We start from the raw sequence: 19,033 nt of genomic DNA, 5'->3' as shown, positions 1-19,033 counted from the left end.
AGCCTCGTGGGAAAGACACGAGGGAAAACAATAGGTCCTTTGATCCACGCGGCGGACTGCGTGACACTGCTGCTACCGCTCTGGAGGAAAGCGCAAGTGCATGCCCGCATTCGAGACGAGGACTGACTCCCCTAGGGAGACTCCAGAAGTACCCCAAGATCCATGTCAGCACTGGAGAGGAATCCTCAGGTTCCGGCCCCGACACCACACAAGGTCTTAGGCCCCGGCATCGACGGGAGAGGAATCCCGAGAGGCCCCCGAGGAATTCGCATGGGGACTGGCCTTTCCTGAGGCCACCAGAGCGGGTCCCTGAGGTCCCCGTCGTAAGTCGAGAGCACCTGCCGCAACTCGAGAAAATCCAGGAGGTTTTGCCCTCCAGGCGAGATGAGGCCCATTTCCGCTGAGGCTTCTCGAGGCTAATCACGTCTAACCACTGGAACTTCCAAACGGTCCTTCACACCCTTGCTGCAACTCAAGAAGTTCCCCGACATACCCGTCTCCACTCGAGAGGAAGCACGAGGGTCCCGCACACATCCAGGGGAGCCCCGTTTCCGCCTCCTTGCTCGAGATGAGGGATCCTTTCCCTGTTTCGTAGGGAAAGAATTCCCGGCGTTCCTGTCGCATCTCAAGAGGAGGCGCTCTCCACAGGAAAGGCGAGAGGACTCCAGCGTCGTGCCACCATTCAAAGAGTCCCCCAGATATGTCAGTCCATTCCAGAGGACATGTTTTCCCTGCACTTCCTTGACGTTCAAGCCGAGGATCGACTCCCACCACGTGTGCACGTGGGACAGCCCTGTGGGAAAGCCTCGTGGGAAAGCCTCGTGGGAAAGACTCGAGGGAAAACAATAGATCCTTTGATCCACGCGGCGGACTGCGTGACACTGCTGCTACCGCTCTGGAGGAAAGCGCAAGTGCATGCCCGCATTCGAGACGAGGACTGACTCCCCTGGGGAGACTCCAGAAGTACCCCAAGATCCATGTCAGCACTGGAGAGGAATCCTCAGGTTCCGGCCCCGACTCCACACAAGGTCTTAGGCCCCGGTATCGATGGGAGAGGAATCCCGAGAGGCCCCCGAAGAACTCGCATGGGGACTGGGCTTTCCTGAGGCCACCAGAGCGGGTCCCCGAGGTCCCCGTCGTAAGTCGAGAGCACTTGCCGCAACTCGAGAAAATCCAGGAGGTTTTGCCCTCCAGGCGAGATGAGGCCCATTTCCGCTGAGGCTTCTCGAGGCCAATCACATCTAACCACTGGAGCTTCCTAAGGGTCCTTCACACCCTTGCTGCAACTCAAGAATTTCCTCGACATACCCGTCTCCACTCGAGAGGAAGCACCTGGGGTCCCGCACACATCCAGGGGAGCCCCATTTACGCCTCCTAGCTAGAGATGAGGGATCCTTTCCCTTTTTAGTAAGGAAAGAATTCCCGGCGTTCCCGACGCATATCAAGAGGAGGCACTCTCCACAGGAAAGGCGAGAGGAACTCCAGGGTCGTGCCACCATTCCAAGAGTCCCCCAGATGTGTCAGTCCATTCCAGAGGAACCTGTTTCCCTGCACTGTCTTGACGTTCAAGCCGAGGATCGAGTCCCACCACGTGTGAACGTGGGACAGCCCTGTGGAAAGCCTCGTGGGAAAGCCTCGTGGGAAAGACTCGAGTGAAAACCATAGATCCTTTGATCCACGCGGCGGACTGCGTGACACTGCTGCTACCGCTCTGGAGGAAAGCGCAAGTGCATGCCCGCATTCGAGACGAGGACTGACTCCCCTGGGTAGACTCCAGAAGTACCCCAAGATTCATGTCAGCACTGGAGAGGAATCCTCAGGTCCCGGCCCCGACTCCACACAAGGTCTTAGGCCCCGGCATCGACGGGAGAGGAATCCCGAGAGGCCCCCGAGGAACTCGCATGGGGACTGGCCTTTCCTGAGGTCACCAGAGCGGGTCCCTGAGGTCCCCGTCGTAAGTCGAGAGCACCTGCCACAACTCGAGAAAATCCAGGAGATTTTGCCCTCCAGGCGAGATGAAGCCCATTTCCGCTGAGGCTTCTCGAGGCTAATCACATCTAACCACTGGAACTTCCAAAGGGTCCTTCACACCCTTGCTGCAACTCTAGAAGTTCCCCGACATACCCGTCTCCACTCGAGAGGAAGCACGAGGGTCCCGCACACATCCAGGGTAGCCCCGTTTCCACCTCCTAGCTCGAGATGAGGGATCCTTTCCCTGTTTCGTAGGGAAAGAATTCCCGGCGTTCCCGTCGCATCTCAAGAGGAGGCGCTCCCACAGGAAAGGCGAGAGGAACTCCAGGGTCGAGCCACCATCCCAAGAGACCCCATATGTGTCAGTCCATTCCAGAGGAACCTGTTTTCCCTGCAATGCCTTGACGTTCAAGCCGAGGATCCACTCCCACCACGTGTGCACGTGGGACAGCCCTGTGGGAAAGCCTCGTGGGAAAGCCTCGTGGGAAAGACTCGAGGGAAAACCATAGATCCTTTGATCCACGCGGCGGACTGCGTGACACTGCTGCTACCGCTCTGGAGGAAAGCGCAAGTGCATGCCCGCATTCGAGACGAGGACTGACTCCCCTGGGGAGACTCCAGAAGTACCCCAAGATCCATGTCAGCACTGGAGAGGAATCCTCAGGAACCGGCCCCGACTCCACACAAGGTCTTAGGCCCCGGCATCGACGGGAGAGGTATCCCGAGAGGCCCCCGAGGAACTCGAATGGGGACTGGCCTTTCCTGAGGCCACCAGAGCGGGTCCCTGAGGTCCCCGTCGTAAGTCGAGAGCACCTGCCGCAACTCGAGAAAATCCAGGAGGTTTTGCCCTCCAGGCGAGGTGAGGCCCATTTCAGCTGAGGCTTCTCGAGGCTAATCACATCTAACCACTGGAACTTCCAAAGGGTCCTTCACACCCTTGCTGCAACTCAAGAAGTTCCCCGACATACCCGTCTCCACTCGAGAGGAAGCACGTGGGGTCCCGCACACATCCAGGGGAGCCCCGTTTCCGCCTCCTAGCTCGAGATGAGGGATCCTTTCCCTGTTTCGTAGGGAAAGAATTCCCGGCGTTCCCGTCGCATCTCAAGAGGAGGCGCTCTCCACAGGAAAGGCGAGAGGAACTCCAGGGTCGTGCCACCATTCCAAGAGTCCCCCAGATGTGTCAGTCCATTCCAGAAGAACATGTTTTCCTGCACTGCCTTGACGTTCAAGCCGAGGATCCACTCCCACCACGTGTGCACGTGGGACAGGCCTGTGGGAAAGCCTCGTGGGAAAGACACGAGGGAAAACAATAGATCCTTTGATCCACGCGGCGGACTGCGTGACACTGCTGCTACCGCTCTGGAGGAAAGCGCAAGTGCATGCCAGCATTCGAGACGAGGACTGACTCCCCTAGGGAGACTCCAGAAGTACCCCAAGATCCATGTCAGCACTGGAGACGAATCCTCAGGTTCCGACCCCGACTCCACACAAGGTCTTAGGCCCCGGCATCGACGGGAGAGGGATCCCGAGAGGCCCCCGAAGAACTCGCATGGGGACTGGCCTTTCCTGAGGCCACCAGAGCGGTTCCCTGAGGTCCCCATCGTAAGTCGAGAGCACCTTCCACAACTCGAGAAAATCCAGGAGGATTTGCCCTCCAGGCGAGATGAGGCCCATTTCCGCTGAGGCTTCTCGAGGCTAATAACATCTAACCACTGGAGCTTCCAATGGGTGCTTCACACCCTTGTTGCAACTCAAGCAGTTCCCCGACATACCCGTCTACACTCGAGAGGAAGCACGTGGGGTCCCGCACACATCCAGGGGAGCCCCGTTTCCGCCTCCTAGCTCGAGATGAGGGATCCTTTCCCTGTTTCGTAGGGAAAGAATTCCCGGCGTTCCCGTCGCATCTCAAGAGGAGGCGCTCTCCACAGGAAAGGCGAGAGGAACTCCAGGGTCGTGCCACCATTCCAAGAGTCCCCCAGATGTGTCAGTCCATTCCAGAGGAACCTGTTTTCCCTGCACTGCCTTGACGTTCAAGCCGAGGATCGACTCCCACCACGTGTGCACGTGGGACAGCCCTGTGGGAAAGCCTCGTGGGAAAGCCTCGTGGGAAAGACCCGAGGGAAAACCATAGATCCTTTGATCCACGCGGCGGACTGCGTGACACTGCTGCTACCGCTCTGGAGGAAAGCGCAAGTGCATGCCCGCATTCGAGACGAGGACTGACTCCCCTGGGGAGACTCCAGAAGTACCCCAAGATCCATGTCAGCACTAGAGAGGAATCCTCACGTTCCGGCCCCGACTCCACACAAGGTCTTAGGCCCCGGCATCGACGGGAGAGGAATGCCGAGAGGCCCCCGAGGAACTCGCATGGGGACTGGCCTTTCCTGAGGCCACCAGAGCGGGTCCCTGAGGTCCCCATCGTAAGTCGAGAGCACCTGCCGCAACTCGAGAAAATCCAGGAGGTTTCGCCCTCCAGGCGAGATGAGGCCCATTTCCGCTGAGGCTTCTCGAGGCTAATCACATCTAACCACTGGAACTTCAAAGGGCCCTTCACACCCTTGCTGCAACTGAAGCAGTTCCGTGACATACCCGTCTCCACTAGAGAGGAATCACGTGGGGTCCCGCACACATCCAGGGGAGCCCTGTTTCCGCCTCCTAGCTCGAGATGAGGGATCCTTTCCCTGTTTCGTAGGGAAAGAATTCCCGGCGTTCCCGTCGCATCTCAAGAGGAGGCGCTCTCCGCAGGAAAGGCGAGAGGAACTCCAGGGTGGTGGCACCATTCCAAGAGACCCCCAGATGTGTCAGTCCATTCCAGAGGAACCTGTTTTCCCTGCACTGCCTTGACGTTCAAGCCGAGGATCCACTCCCACCACGTGTGCACGTGGGACAGCCCTGTGGGAAAGCCTCGTGGGAAAGCCTCGTGGGAAAGACTCGAGGGAAAACCATAGATCCTTTGATCCACGCAGTGGACTGCGTGACACTGCTGCTACCGCTCTGGAGGAAAGCGCAAGTGCATGCCCGCATTGGAGACGAGGACTGACTCCCCTGGGGAGACTCCAGAAGTACCCCAAGATCCATGTCAGCACTGGAGAGGAATCCTCAGGTTCCGGCCCCGACTCCACACAAGGTCTTAGGCCCCGGCATCGACGGGAGAGGTATCCCGAGAGGCCCCCGAGGAACTCGCATGGGGACTGGCCTTTCCTGAGGCCACCAGAGCGGGTCCCTGAGGTCCCCATCGTAAGTCGAGAGCACCTGCCGCAACTCGAGAAAATCCAGGAGGTTTTGCCCTCCAGGCGAGATGAGGCCCATTTCCGCTGAGGCTTCTCGAGGCTAATCACGTCTAACCACTGGAACTTCCAAAGGGTCCTTCACACCCTTGCTGCAACTCAAGAAGTTCCCCGACATACCCGTCTCCACTCGAGAGGAAGCACGTGGGGTCCCGCACACATCCAGGGGAGCCCCGTTTCCGCCTCCTAGCTCGAGATGAGGGATCCTTTCCCTGTTTCGTAGGGAAAGAATTCCCGACTATCCGTCGCATCTCAAGAGGAGGCGCTCTCCACAGGAAAGGCGAGAGGAACTCCAGGGTCGTGCCACCATTCCAAGAGTCCCCCAGATGTGTCAGTCCATTCCAGAGGAACCTGTTTTCCCTGCACTGCCTTGACGTTCAAGCCGAGGATCCACTCCCACCACGTGTGCACGTGGGACAGCCCTGTGGGAAAGCCTCGTGGGAAAGCCTCGTGGGAAAGACTCGAGGGAAAACCATAGATCCTTTGATCCACGCGGCGGACTGCGTGACACTGCTGCTTCCGCTCTGGAGGAAAGCGCAAGTGCATACCCGCATTCGAGACGAGGACTGACTCCCCTGGGGAGACTCCAGAAGTACCCCAAGATCCATGTCAGCACTGGAGAGGAATCCTCAGGTTCCGGCCCCGACTCCACACAAGGTCTTAGGCCCCGGCATCGATGGGAGAGGAATCCCGAGAGGCCCCCGAGGAACTCACATGGGGACTGGCCTTTCCTGAGGCCACCAGAGCGGGTCCCCGAGGTCCCCGTCGTAAGTCAAGAGCACATGCCGCAACTCGAGAAAATCCAGGAGGTTTTGCCCTCCAGGCGAGATGAGGCCCATTTCCGCTGAGGCTTCTCGAGGCTAATCACATCTAACCACTGGAACTTCCAAAGGGTCCTTCACACCCTTGCTGCAACTCAAGAAGTTCCCCGACATACCCGTCTCCACTCGAGAGGAAGCACGTGGGGTCCCGCACACATCCAGGGGAGCCCCGTTTCCGCCTCCTAGCTCGAGATGAGGGATCCTTTCCCTGTTTCGTAGGGAAAGAATTCCCGGCGTTCCCGTCGCATCTCAAGAGGAGGCGCTCTCCACAGGAAAGGCGAGAGGAACTCCAGGGTCGTGCCACCATTCCAAGAGTCCCCCAGATGTGTCAGTCCATTCCAGAAGAACATGTTTTCCTGCACTGCCTTGACGTTCAAGCCGAGGATCCACTCCCACCACGTGTGCACGTGGGACAGGCCTGTGGGAAAGCCTCGTGGGAAAGACACGAGGGAAAACAATAGATCCTTTGATCCACGCGGCGGACTGCGTGACACTGCTGCTACCGCTCTGGAGGAAAGCGCAAGTGCATGCCCGCATTCGAGACGAGGACTGACTCCCCTAGGGAGACTCCAGAAGTACCCCAAGATCCATGTCAGCACTGGAGACGAATCCTCAGGTTCCGACCCCGACTCCACACAAGGTCTTAGGCCCCGGCATCGACGGGAGAGGGATCCCGAGAGGCCCCAAAAGAACTCACATGGGGACTGGCCTTTCCTGAGGCCACCAGAGCGGTTCCCTGAGGTCCCCATCGTAAGTCGAGAGCACTTTCCACAACTCGAGAAAATCCAGGAGGATTTGCCCTCCAGGCGAGATGAGGCCCATTTCCGCTGAGGCTTCTCGAGGCTAATAACATCTAACCACTGGAACTTCCAATGGGTGCTTCACACCCTTGTTGCAACTCAAGCAGTTCCCCGACATACCCGTCTAGACTCGAGAGGAAGCACGTGGGGTCCCGCACACATCCAGGGGAGCCCCGTTTCCGCCTCCTAGCTCGAGATGAGGGATCCTTTCCCTGTTTCGTAGGGAAAGAATTCCCGGCGTTCCCGTCGCATCTCAAGAGGAGGCGCTCTCCACAGGAAAGGCGAGAGGAACTCCAGGGTCGTGCCACCATTCCAAGAGTCCCCCAGATGTGTCAGTCCATTCCAGAGGAACCTGTTTTCCCTGCACTGCCTTGACGTTCAAGCCGAGGATCGACTCCCACCACGTGTGCACGTGGGACAGCCCTGTGGGAAAGCCTCGTGGGAAAGCCTCGTGGGAAAGACCCGAGGGAAAACCATAGATCCTTTGATCCACGCGGCGGACTGCGTGACACTGCTGCTACCGCTCTGGAGGAAAGCGCAAGTGCATGCCCGCATTCGAGACGAGGACTGACTCCCCTGGGGAGACTCCAGAAGTACCCCAAGATCCATGTCAGCACTGGAGAGGAATCCTCACGTTCCGGCCCCGACTCCACACAAGGTCTTAGGCCCCGGCATCGACGGGAGAGGAATGCCGAGAGGCCCCCGAGGAACTCGCATGGGGACTGGCCTTTCCTGAGGCCACCAGAGCGGGTCCCTGAGGTCCCCATCGTAAGTCGAGAGCACCTGCCGCAACTCGAGAAAATCCAGGAGGTTTTGCCCTCCAGGCGAGATGAGGCCCATTTCCGCTGAGGCTTCTCGAGGCTAATCACATCTAACCACTGGAACTTCAAAGGGTCCTTCACACCCTTGCTGCAACTGAAGCAGTTCCGCGACATACCCGTCTCCACTAGAGAGGAAGCACGTGGGGTCCCGCACACATCCAGGGGAGCCCTGTTTCCGCCTCCTAGCTCGAGATGAGGGATCCTTTCCCTGTTTCGTAGGGAAAGAATTCCCGGCGTTCCCGTCGCATCTCAAGAGGAGGCGCTCTCCGCAGGAAAGGCGAGAGGAACTCCAGGGTGGTGGCACCATTCCAAGAGACCCCCAGATGTGTCAGTCCATTCCAGAGGAACCTGTTTTCCCTGCACTGCCTTGACGTTCAAGCCGAGGATCCACTCCCACCACGTGTGCACGTGGGACAGCCCTGTGGGAAAGCCTCGTGGGAAAGCCTCGTGGGAAAGACTCGAGGGAAAACCATAGATCCTTTGATCCACGCAGTGGACTGCGTGACACTGCTGCTACCGCTCTGGAGGAAAGCGCAAGTGCATGCCCGCATTCGAGACGAGGACTGACTCCCCTGGGGAGACTCCAGAAGTACCCCAAGATCCATGTCAGCACTGGAGAGGAATCCTCAGGTTCCGGCCCCGACTCCACACAAGGTCTTAGGCCCCGGCATCGACGGGAGAGGTATCCCGAGAGGCCCCCGAGGAACTCGCATGGGGACTGGCCTTTCCTGAGGCCACCAGAGCGGGTCCCTGAGGTCCCCATCGTAAGTCGAGAGCACCTGCCGCAACTCGAGAAAATCCAGGAGGTTTTGCCCTCCAGGCGAGATGAGGCCCATTTCCGCTGAGGCTTCTCGAGGCTAATCACGTCTAACCACTGGAACTTCCAAAGGGTCCTTCACACCCTTGCTGCAACTCAAGAAGTTCCCCGACATACCCGTCTCCACTCGAGAGGAAGCACGTGGGGTCCCGCACACATCCAGGGGAGCCCCGTTTCCGCCTCCTAGCTCGAGATGAGGGATCCTTTCCCTGTTTCGTAGGGAAAGAATTCCCGACGTTCCCGTCGCATCTCAAGAGGAGGCGCTCTCCACAGGAAAGGCGAGAGGAACTCCAGGGTCGTGCCACCATTCCAAGAGTCCCCCTGATGTGTCAGTCCATTCCAGAGGAACCTGTTTTCCCTGCACTGCCTTGACGTTCAAGCCGAGGATCCACTCCCACCACGTGTGCACGTGGGACAGCCCTGTGGGAAAGCCTCGTGGGAAAGCCTCGTGGGAAAGACTCGAGGGAAAACCATAGATCCTTTGATCCACGCGGCGGACTGCGTGACACTGCTGCTTCCGCTCTGGAGGAAAGCGCAAGTGCATACCCGCATTCGAGACGAGGACTGACTCCCCTGGGGAGACTCCAGAAGTACCCCAAGATCCATGTCAGCACTGGAGAGGAATCCTCAGGTTCCGGCCCCGACTCCACACAAGGTCTTAGGCCCCGGCATCGATGGGAGAGGAATCCCGAGAGGCCCCCGAGGAACTCACATGGGGACTGGCCTTTCCTGAGGCCACCAGAGCGGGTCCCCGAGGTCCCCGTCGTAAGTCAAGAGCACATGCCGCAACTCGAGAAAATCCAGGAGGTTTTGCCCTCCAGGCGAGATGAGGCCCATTTCCGCTGAGGCTTCTCGAGGCTAATCACATCTAACCACTGGAACTTCCAAAGGGTCCTTCACACCCTTGCTGCAACTCAAGAAGTTCCCCGACATACCCGTCTCCACTCGAGAGGAAGCACGTGGGGTCCCGCACACATCCAGGGGAGCCCCGTTTCCGCCTCCTAGCTCGAGATGAGGGATCCTTTCCCTGTTTCTTAGGGAAAGAATTCCCGGCGTTCCCGTCGCATCTCAAGAGGAGGCGCTCTCCACAGGAGAGGCGAGAGGAACTCCAGGGTCGTGCCACCATTCCAAGAGACGCCCAGATGTGTCAGTCCATTATAGAGGAACCTGTTTTCCCTGCACTGCCTTGACGTTCAAGCCGAGGATCGACTCCCACCTCCTGTGCACGTGGGACAGCCCTGTGGGAAAGCCTCGTGGGAAAGCCTCGTGGGAAAGACTCGAGGGAAAACCATAGATCCTTTGATCCACGCGGTGGACTGCGTGACACTGCTGCTACCGCTCTGGAGGAAAGCGCAAGTGCATGCCCGCATTCGAGACGAGGACTGACTCCCCTGGGGAGACTCCAGAAGTACCCCAAGATCCATGTCAGCACTGGAGAGGAATCCTCAGGTTCCGGCCCCGACTCCACACAAGGTCTTAGGCCCCGGCATCGACGGGAGAGGAATGCCGAGAGGCCCCCGAGGAACTCGCATGGGGACTGGCCTTTCCTGAGGCCACCAGAGCGGGTCCCTGAGGTCCCCATCGTAAGTCGAGAGCACCTGCCGCAACTCGAGAAAATCCAGGAGGTTTTGCCCTCCATGCAAGATGAGGCCCATTTCCGCTGAGGCTTCTCGAGGCTAATCACATCTAACCACTGGAACTTCCAAAGGGTCCTTCACACCCTTGCTGCAACTGAAGCAGTTCTGCGACATACCCGTCTCTACTCGAGAGGAAGCACGTGGGGTCCCGCACACATCCAGGGGAGCCCTGTTTCCGCCTCCTAGCTCAAGATGAGGGATCTTTTCCCTGTTTCGTAGGGAAAGAATTCCCGGCGTTCCCGTCGCATCTCAAGAGGAGGCGCTCCCGCAGGAAAGCCGAGAGGAACTCCAGGGTCGTGGCACCATTCCAAGAGACCCCCAGATGTGTCAGTCCATTCCAGAGGAACCTGTTTTCCCTGCACTGCCTTGACGTTCAAGCCGAGGATCGACTCCCACCACGTGTGCACTTGGGACAGCCCTGTGGGAAAGCCTCGTGGGAAAGCCTCGTGGGAAAGACTCGAGGGAAAACCATAGATCCTTTGATCCACGCGGAGGACTGCGTGACACTGCTGCTACCGCTCTGGAGGAAAGCGCAAGTGCATGCCCGCACTCGAGACGAGGACTGACTCCCCTGGGGAGACTCCAGAAGTACCCCAAGATCCATGTCAGCACTGGAGAGGAATCCTCAGTTTCCGGCCCCGACTCCACACAAGGTCTTAGGCCCCGGCATCGACGGGAGAGGAATGCCGAGAGGCCCCCGAGGAACTCACATGGGGACTGGCCTTTCCTGAGGCCACCAGAGCGGGTCCCTGAGGTCCCCATCGTAAGTCGAGAGCACCTGCTGCAACTCGAGAAAATCCAGGAGGTTTTGCCCTCCAGGCGAGATGAGGCCCATTTCCGCTGAGGCTTCTCGAGGCTAATCACATCTAACCAGTGGAACTTCCAAAGGGTCCTTCACACCCTTACTGCACTGAAGCAGTTCCGCGACATACCCGTCTCCACTCGAGAGGATGCACGTGGGGTCCCGCACACATCCAGGGGAGCCCTGTTTCCGCCTCCTAGCTCTAGATGAGGGATCCTTTCCCTGTTTCGTAGGGAAAGAATTCCCGGCGTTCCCGTCGCATCTCAAGAGGAGGCGCTCTCCGCAGGAAAGGCGAGAGGAACTCCAGGGTCGTGGCACCATTCCAAGAGACCCCCAGATGTGTCAGTCCATTCCAGAGGAACCTGTTTTCCCTGCACTGCCTTGACGTTCAAGCCGAGGATCCACTCCCACCACGTGTGCACGTGGGACAGCCCTGTGGGAAAGTCTCGTGGGAAAGCCTCGTGGGAAAGACTCGAGGGAAAACCATAGATCCTTTGATCCACGCGGCGGACTGCGTGACACTGCTGCTACCGCTCTGGAGGAAAGCGCAAGTGCATGCCCGCATTCGAGACGAGGACTGACTCCCCTGGGGAGACTCAAGAAGTACCCCAAGATCCATGTCAGCACGGGAGAGGAATCCTCAGGTTACGGCCCCGACTCCACACAAGGTCTTAGGCCCCGGCATCGACGGGAGAGGAATCCCGAGAGGCCCCCGAGGAACTCGCATGGGGACTGGCCTTTCCTGAGGCCACCAGAGCGGGTCCCTGAGGTCCCGGTCGTATGTCGAGAGCACCTGCTGCAACTCGAGAAAATACAGGAGGTTTTGCCCTTCAGGCGAGATGAGGCCCATTTCCGCTGAGGCTTCTCGAGGCTAATCACGTCTAACCACTGGAACTTCCAAAGGGTCCTTCACACCCTTGATGCAACTCAAGAAGTTCCCCGACATACCCGTCTCCACTCGAGAGGAAGCACGTGGAGTCCCGCACACATCCAGGGGAGCCCCGTTTCCGCCTCCTAGCTCGAGATGAGGGATCCTTTCCCTGTTTCGTAGGGAAAGAATTCCCGGCGTTCCAGTTGCATCTCAAGAGGAGGCGCTCTCCACAGGAAAGGCGAGAGGAACTCCAGGGTCGTGCCACCATTCCTAGAGACGCCCAGATGTGTCAGTCCATTCCAGAGGAACCTGTTTTCCCTGCACTGCCTTGACGTTCAAGCCGAGGATCGACTCCCACCACGTGTGCACGTGGGACAGCCCTGTGGGAAAGCCTCGTGGGAAAGCCTCTTGGGAAAGACTCAAGGGAAAACCATACATCCTTTGATCCACGCGGCGGACTGTGTGACACTGCTGCTACCGCTCTGGAGGAAAGCGCAAGTGCATGCCCGCATTCGAGACGAGGACTGACTCCCCTGGGGAGACTCCAGAAGTACCCCAAGATCCATGTCAGCACTGGAGAGGAATCCTCAGGTTCCGGCCCCGACTCCACACAAGGTCTTAGGCCCCGGCATGGACGGGAGAGGAATCCCCAGAGGCCCCCGAGGAACTCGCATGGGGACTGGCCTTTCCTGAGGCCACCAGAGCGGTTCCCTGAGGTCCCCGTCGTAAGTCGAGAGCACCTGCCGCAACTCGAGAAAATCCAGGAGGTTTTGCCCTCCAGGTGCGATGAGGCCCATTTCCGCTGAGGCTTCTCGAGGCTAATCACGTCTAACCACTGGAACTTCCAAAGGGTCCTTCACACCCTTGCTGCAACTCAACAAGTTCCCCGACATACCCGTCTCCACTCGAGAGGAAGCACGTGGTGTCCCGCACACATCCAGGGGAGCCCCGTTTCCGCCTCCTAGCTCGAGATGAGGGATCCTTTCCCTGTTTCGTAGGGAAAGAATTCCCGGCGTTCCCGTCGCATCTCAAGAGGAGGCGCTCTCCACAGGAAAGGCGAGAGGAACTCCAGGGTCGTGCCACCATTCCAAGAGTCCCCCAGATGTGTCAGTCCATTCCAGAGGAACCTGTTTTCCCTGCACTGCCTTGACGTTCAAGCCGAGGATCGACTCCCACCACGTGTGCACGTGGGACAGCCCTGTGGGAAAGCCTCGTGGGAAAGCCTCGTGGGAAAGACTCAAGGGAAAACCATACATCCTTTGATCCACGCGGCGGACTGTGTGACACTGCTGCTACCGCTCTGGAGGAAAGCGCAAGTGCATGCCCGCATTCGAGACGAGGACTGACTCCCCTGGGGAGACTCCAGAAGTACCCCAAGATCCATGTCAGCACTGGAGAGGAATCCTCAGGTTCCGGCCCCGCCTCCACACAAGGTCTTAGACCCCGGCATCGACGGGAGAGGAATCCCGAGAGGCCCCCGAGGAACTCGCATGGGGACTGGCCTTTCCTGAGGCCACCAGAGCGGGTCCCTGAGGTTCCCGTCGTAAGTCGAGAGCACCTGCCGCAACTCGAGAAAATCCAGGAGGTTTTGCCCTCCAGGCGAGATGAGGCCCATTTCCGCTGAGGCTTCTCAAGGCCAATCACATCTAACCACTGGAACTTCCAAAGGGTCCTTCACACCATTGCTGCAACTCAAGAAGTTCCCCGACATACCCGTCTCCACTCGAGAGGAAGCACGTGTTGTCACGCACACATCCAGGGGAGCCCCGTTTCCGCCTCCTAGCTCGAGATGAGGGATCCTTTCCCTGTTTCGTAGGGAAAGAATTCCCGGCGTTCCCGTCGCATCTCAAGAGGAGGCGCTCTCCACAGGAAAGGCGAGAGGAACTCCAGGGTCGTGCCACCATTCCAAGAGTCCCCCAGATGTGTCAGTCCATTCCAGAGGAACCTGTTTTCCCTGCACTGCCTTGACGTTCAAGCCGAGGATACACTCCCACCACGTGTGCACGTGGGACAGCCCTGTGGGAAAGCCTCGTGGGAAAGCCTCGTGGGAAAGACTCGAGGGAAAACCATAGATCCTTTGATCCACGCGGCGGACTGCGTGACACTGCTGCTACCGCTCTGGAGGAAAGCGCAAGTACATGCCCGCATTCGAGACGAGGACTGACTCCCCTGGGGAGACTCCAGAAGTACCCCAAGATCCATGTCAGCACTGGAGAGGAATACTCAGGTTCCGGTCCCGACTCCACACAAGGTCTTAGGCCCCGGCATCGACGGGAGAGGAATCCCGAGAGGCCCCCGAGGAACTCGCATGGGGACTGGCCTTTCCTGAGGCCACCAGAGCGGGTCCCTGAGGTCCCCATCGTAAGTCGAGAGCACCTGCCGCAACTCGAGAAAATCCAGGAGGTTTTGCCCTCCAGGCGAGATGAGGCCCATTTCCGCTGAGGCTTCTCGAGGCCAATGACGTCTAACCACTGGAACTTCCAAAGGGTCCTTCACACCCTTGCTGCAACTCAAGAAGTTCCCCGACATACCCGTCTCCACTCGAGAGGAAGCACGTGGGGTCCCGCACACATCCAGGGGAGCCCCGTTTCCGCCTCCTAGCTCGAGATGAGGGATCCTTTCCCTGTTTCGTAGGGAAAGAATTCCCGGCGTTCCCGTCGCATCTCAAGAGGAGGCGCTCTCCACAGGAAAGGCGAGAGGAACTCCAGGGTCGTGCCACCATTCCAAGAGTCCCCCAGATGTGTCAGTCCATTCCAGAGGAACCTGTTTTCCCTGCACTGCCTTGACGTTCAAGCCGAGGATCCACTCCCACCACGTGTGCACGTGGGACAGCCCTGTGGGAAAGCCTCGTGGGAAAGCCTCGTGGGAAAGACTCGAGGGAAAACCATAGATCCTTTGATGCACGCGGCGGACTGCGTGACACTGCTGCTACCGCTCTGGAGGAAAGCGCAAGTGCATGCCCGCATTCGAGACGAGGACTGACTCCCCTGGGGAGACTCCAGAAGTACCCCAAGATCCATGTCAGCACTGGAGAGGAATCCTCAGGTTCCGGCCCCGACTCCACACAAGGTCTTAGGCCCCGGCATCGACGGGAGAGGAATCCCGAGAGGCCCCCGAGGAACTCGCATGGGGACTGGCCTTTCCTGAGGCCACCAGAGCGGGTCCCTGAGGTCCCCGTCGTAAATCGAGAGCACCTGCCGCAAATCGAGAAAATCCAGGAGGTTTTGCCCTCCAGGCGAGATGAGGCCCATTTCCGCTGAGGCTTCTCGAGGCGAATCATGTCTAACCACTGGAACTTCCAAAGGGTCCTTCACACCCTTGCTGCAACTCAAGAAGTTCCCCGACATACCCGTCTCCACTCGAGAGGAAGCACGTGGGGTCCCGCACACATCCAGGGGAGCCCCGTTTCCGCCTCCTAGCTCGAGATGAGGGATCCTTTCCCTGTTTCGTAGGGAAAGAATTCCCGGCGTTCCCGTCGCATCTCAAGAGGAGGCGCTCTCCACAGGAAAGGCGAGAGGAACTCCAGGGTCGTGCCACCATTCCAAGAGTCCCCCAGATGTGTCAGTCCATTCCAGAGGAACATGTTTTCCCTGCACTGCCTTGACGTTCAAGCCGAGGATCCACTCCCACAACGTGTGCACGTGGGACAGCCCTGTGGGAAAGCCTCGTGGGAAAGCCTCGTGGGAAAGACACGAGGGAAAACCATAGATCCTTTGATCCACGCGGCGGACTGCGTGACACTGCTGCTACCGCTCTGGAGGAAAGCGCAAGTGCATGCCCGCATTCGAGACGAGGACTGACTCCCCTAGGGAGACTCCAGAAGTACCCCAAGATCCATGTCAGCACTGGAGAGGAATCCTCAGGTTCCGGCCCCGACTCCACACAAGGTCTTAGGCCCCGGCATCGACGGGAGAGGAATGCCGAGAGGCCCCCGAGGAACTCGCATGGGGACTGGCCTTTCCTGAGGCCACCAGAGCGGGTCCCTGAGGTCTCCGTCGTAAGTCGAGAGCACCTGCCGCAACTCGAGAAAATCCAGGAGGTTTTGCCCTCCAGGCGAGATGAGGCCCATTTCCGCTGAGGCTTCTCGAGGCTAATCACGTCTAACCACTGGAACTTCCAAACGGTCCTTCACACCCTTGCTGCAACTCAAGAATTTCCCCGACATACCCGTCTCCACTCGAGAGGAAGCACGTGGGGTCCCGCACACATCCAGGGGAGCCCCATTTCCGCCTCCTAGCTAGAGATGAGGGATCCTTTCCCTTTTTAGTAAGGAAAGAATTCCCGGCGTTCCCGTCGCATATCAAGAGGAGGCACTCTCCACAGGAAAGGCGAGAGGAACTCCAGGGTCGTGCCACCATTCCAAGAGTCCCCCAGATGTGTCAGTCCATTCCAGAGGAACCTGTTTTCCCTGCACTGCCTTGACGTTCAAGCCGAGGATCGAGTCCCACCACGTGTGCACGTGGGACAGCCCTGTGGAAAGCCTCGTGGGAAAGCCTCGTGGGAAAGACTCGAGTGAAAACCAGAGATCCTTTGATCCACGCGGCGGACTGCGTGACACTGCTGCTACCGCTCTGGAGGAAAGCGCAAGTGCACGCCCGCATTCGAGACGAGGACTGACTCCCCTGGGGAGACTCCAGAAGTACCCCAAGATCCATGTCAGCACTGGAGAGGAATCCTCAGGTCCCGGCCCCGACTCCACACAAGGTCTTAGGCCCCGACATCGACGGGAGAGGAATCCCGAGAGGCCCCCGAGGAACTCGCATGGGGACTGGCCTTTCCTGAGGCCACCAGAGCGGGTCCCTGAGGTCCCCGTCGTAAGTCGAGAGCACCTGCCGCAACTCGAGAAAATCCAGGAGGTTTTGCCCTCCAGGCGAGATGAGGCCCATTTCCGCTGAGGCTTCTCGAGGCTAATCACGTCTAACCACTGGAACTTCCAAAGGGTCCTTCACACCCTTGCTGCAACTCAAGAAGTTCCCCGACATACCCGTCTCCACTCGAGAGGAAGCACGTGGGGTCCCGCACACATCCAGGGGAGCCCCGTTTCCGCCTCCTAGCTCGAGATGAGGGATCCTTTCCCTGTTTCGTAGGGAAAGAATTCCCGGCGTTCCCGTCGCATCTCAAGAGGAGGCGCTCTCCACAGGAAAGGGGAGAGGAACTCCAGGGTCGTGCCACCATTCCAAGAGTCCCCCAGATGTGTCAGTCCATTCCAGAGGAACCTGTTTTCCCTGCACTGCCTTGACGTTCAAGCCGAGGATCCACTCCCACCACGTGTGCACGTGGGACAGCCCTGTGGGAAAGCCTCGTGGGAAAGCCTCGTGGGAAAGACTCGAGGGAAAACCATAGATCCTTTGATCCACGCGGCCGACTGCGTGACACTGCTGCTACCGCTCTGGAGGAAAGCGCAAGTGCATGCCCGCATTCGAGACGAGGACTGACTCCCCTGGGGAGACTCCAGAAGTACCCCAAGATCCATGTCAGCACTGGAGAGGAATCCTCAGGTTCCGGCCCCGACTCCACACAAGGTCTTAGGCCCCGGCATCGACGGGAGAGGAATCCCGAGAGGCCCCCGAGGAACTCGCATGGGTACTGGCCTTTCCTGAGGCCACCAGAGCGGGTCCCTGAGGTCCCCGTCGTAAGTCGTGAGCACCTGCCGCAACTCGAGAAAATCCAGGAGGTTTTGCCCTCCAGGCGAGATGAGGCCCATTTCCGCTGAGGCTTCTCGAGGCTAATCACGTCTAACCACTGGAACTTCCAAAGGGTCCTTCACACCCTTGCTGCAACTCAAGAAGTTCCCCGACATACCCGTCTCCACTCGAGAGGAAGCACGTGGGGTCCCGCACACATCCAGGGGAGCCCCGTTTCCGCCTCCTAGCTCGAGATGAGGGATCCTTTCCCTGTTTCGTAGGGAAAGAATTCCCGGCGTTCCCGTCGCATCTCAAGAGGAGGCGCTCTCCACAGGAAAGGGGAGAGGAACTCCAGGGTCGTGCCACCATTCCAAGAGTCCCCCAGATGTGTCAGTCCATTCCAGAGGAACCTGTTTTCCCTGCACTGCCTTGACGTTCAAGCCGAGGATCGACTCCCACCACGTGTGCACGTGGGACAGCCCTGTGGGAAAGCCTCGTGGGAAAGCCTCGTGGGAAAGACTCGAGGGAAAACCATAGATCCTTTGATCCACGCGGCCGACTGCGTGACACTGCTGCTACCGCTCTGGAGGAAAGCGCAAGTGCATGCCCGCATTCGAGACGAGGACTGACTCCCCTGGGGAGACTCCAGAAGTACCCCAAGATCCATGTCAGCACTGGAGAGGAATCCTCAGGTTCCGGCCCCGACTCCACACAAGGTCTTAGGCCCCGGCATCGACGGGAGAGGAATGCCGAGAGGCCCCCGAGGAACTCGCATGGGGACTGGCCTTTCCTGAGGCCACCAGAGCGGGTCCCTGAGGTCCCCGTCGTAAGTCGAGAGCACCTGCCGCAACTCGAGAAAATCCAGGAGGTTTTGCCCTCCAGGCGAGATGAGGCCCATTTCCGCTGAGGCTTCTCGAGGCTAATCACGTCTAACCACTGGAACTTCCAAAGGGTCCTTCACACCCTTGCTGCAACTCAAGAAGTTCCCCGACATACCCGTCTCCACTCGAGAGGAAGCACGTGGGTTCCCGCACACATCCAGGGGAGCCCCATTTCCGCCTCCTAGCTCGAGATGAGGGATCCTTTCCCTGTTTCGTAGGGAAAGAATTCCCGGCGTTCCCGTCGCATCTCAAGAGGAGGCGCTCTCCACAGGAAAGGCGAGAGGAACTCCAGGGTCGTGCCACCATTCCAAGAGTCCCCCAGATGTGTCAGTCCATTCCAGAGGAACCTGTTTTCCCTGCACTGCCTTGACGTTCAAGCCGAGGATCGACTCCCACCACGTGTGCACGTGGGACAGCCCTGTGGGAAAGCCTCGTGGGAAAGCCTCGTGGGAAAGACTCGAGGGAAAACCATAGATCCTTTGATGCACGCGGCGGACTGCGTGACACTGCTGCTACCGCTCTGGAGGAAAGCGCAAGTGCATGCCCGCATTCGAGACGAGGACTGACTCCCCTGGGGAGACTCCAGAAGTACCCCAAGATCCATGTCAGCACTGGAGAGGAATCCTCAGGTTCCGGCCCCGACTCCACACAAGGTCTTAGGCCCCGGCATCGACGGGAGAGGAATCCCGAGAGGCCCCCGA

This window comes from Ovis canadensis, chromosome 24 (assembly GCF_042477335.2).
Source record: "Ovis canadensis isolate MfBH-ARS-UI-01 breed Bighorn chromosome 24, ARS-UI_OviCan_v2, whole genome shotgun sequence".
Classification (NCBI taxonomy): domain Eukaryota; kingdom Metazoa; phylum Chordata; class Mammalia; order Artiodactyla; family Bovidae; genus Ovis; species Ovis canadensis.
This window is presented reverse-complemented; position numbering follows the sequence as displayed.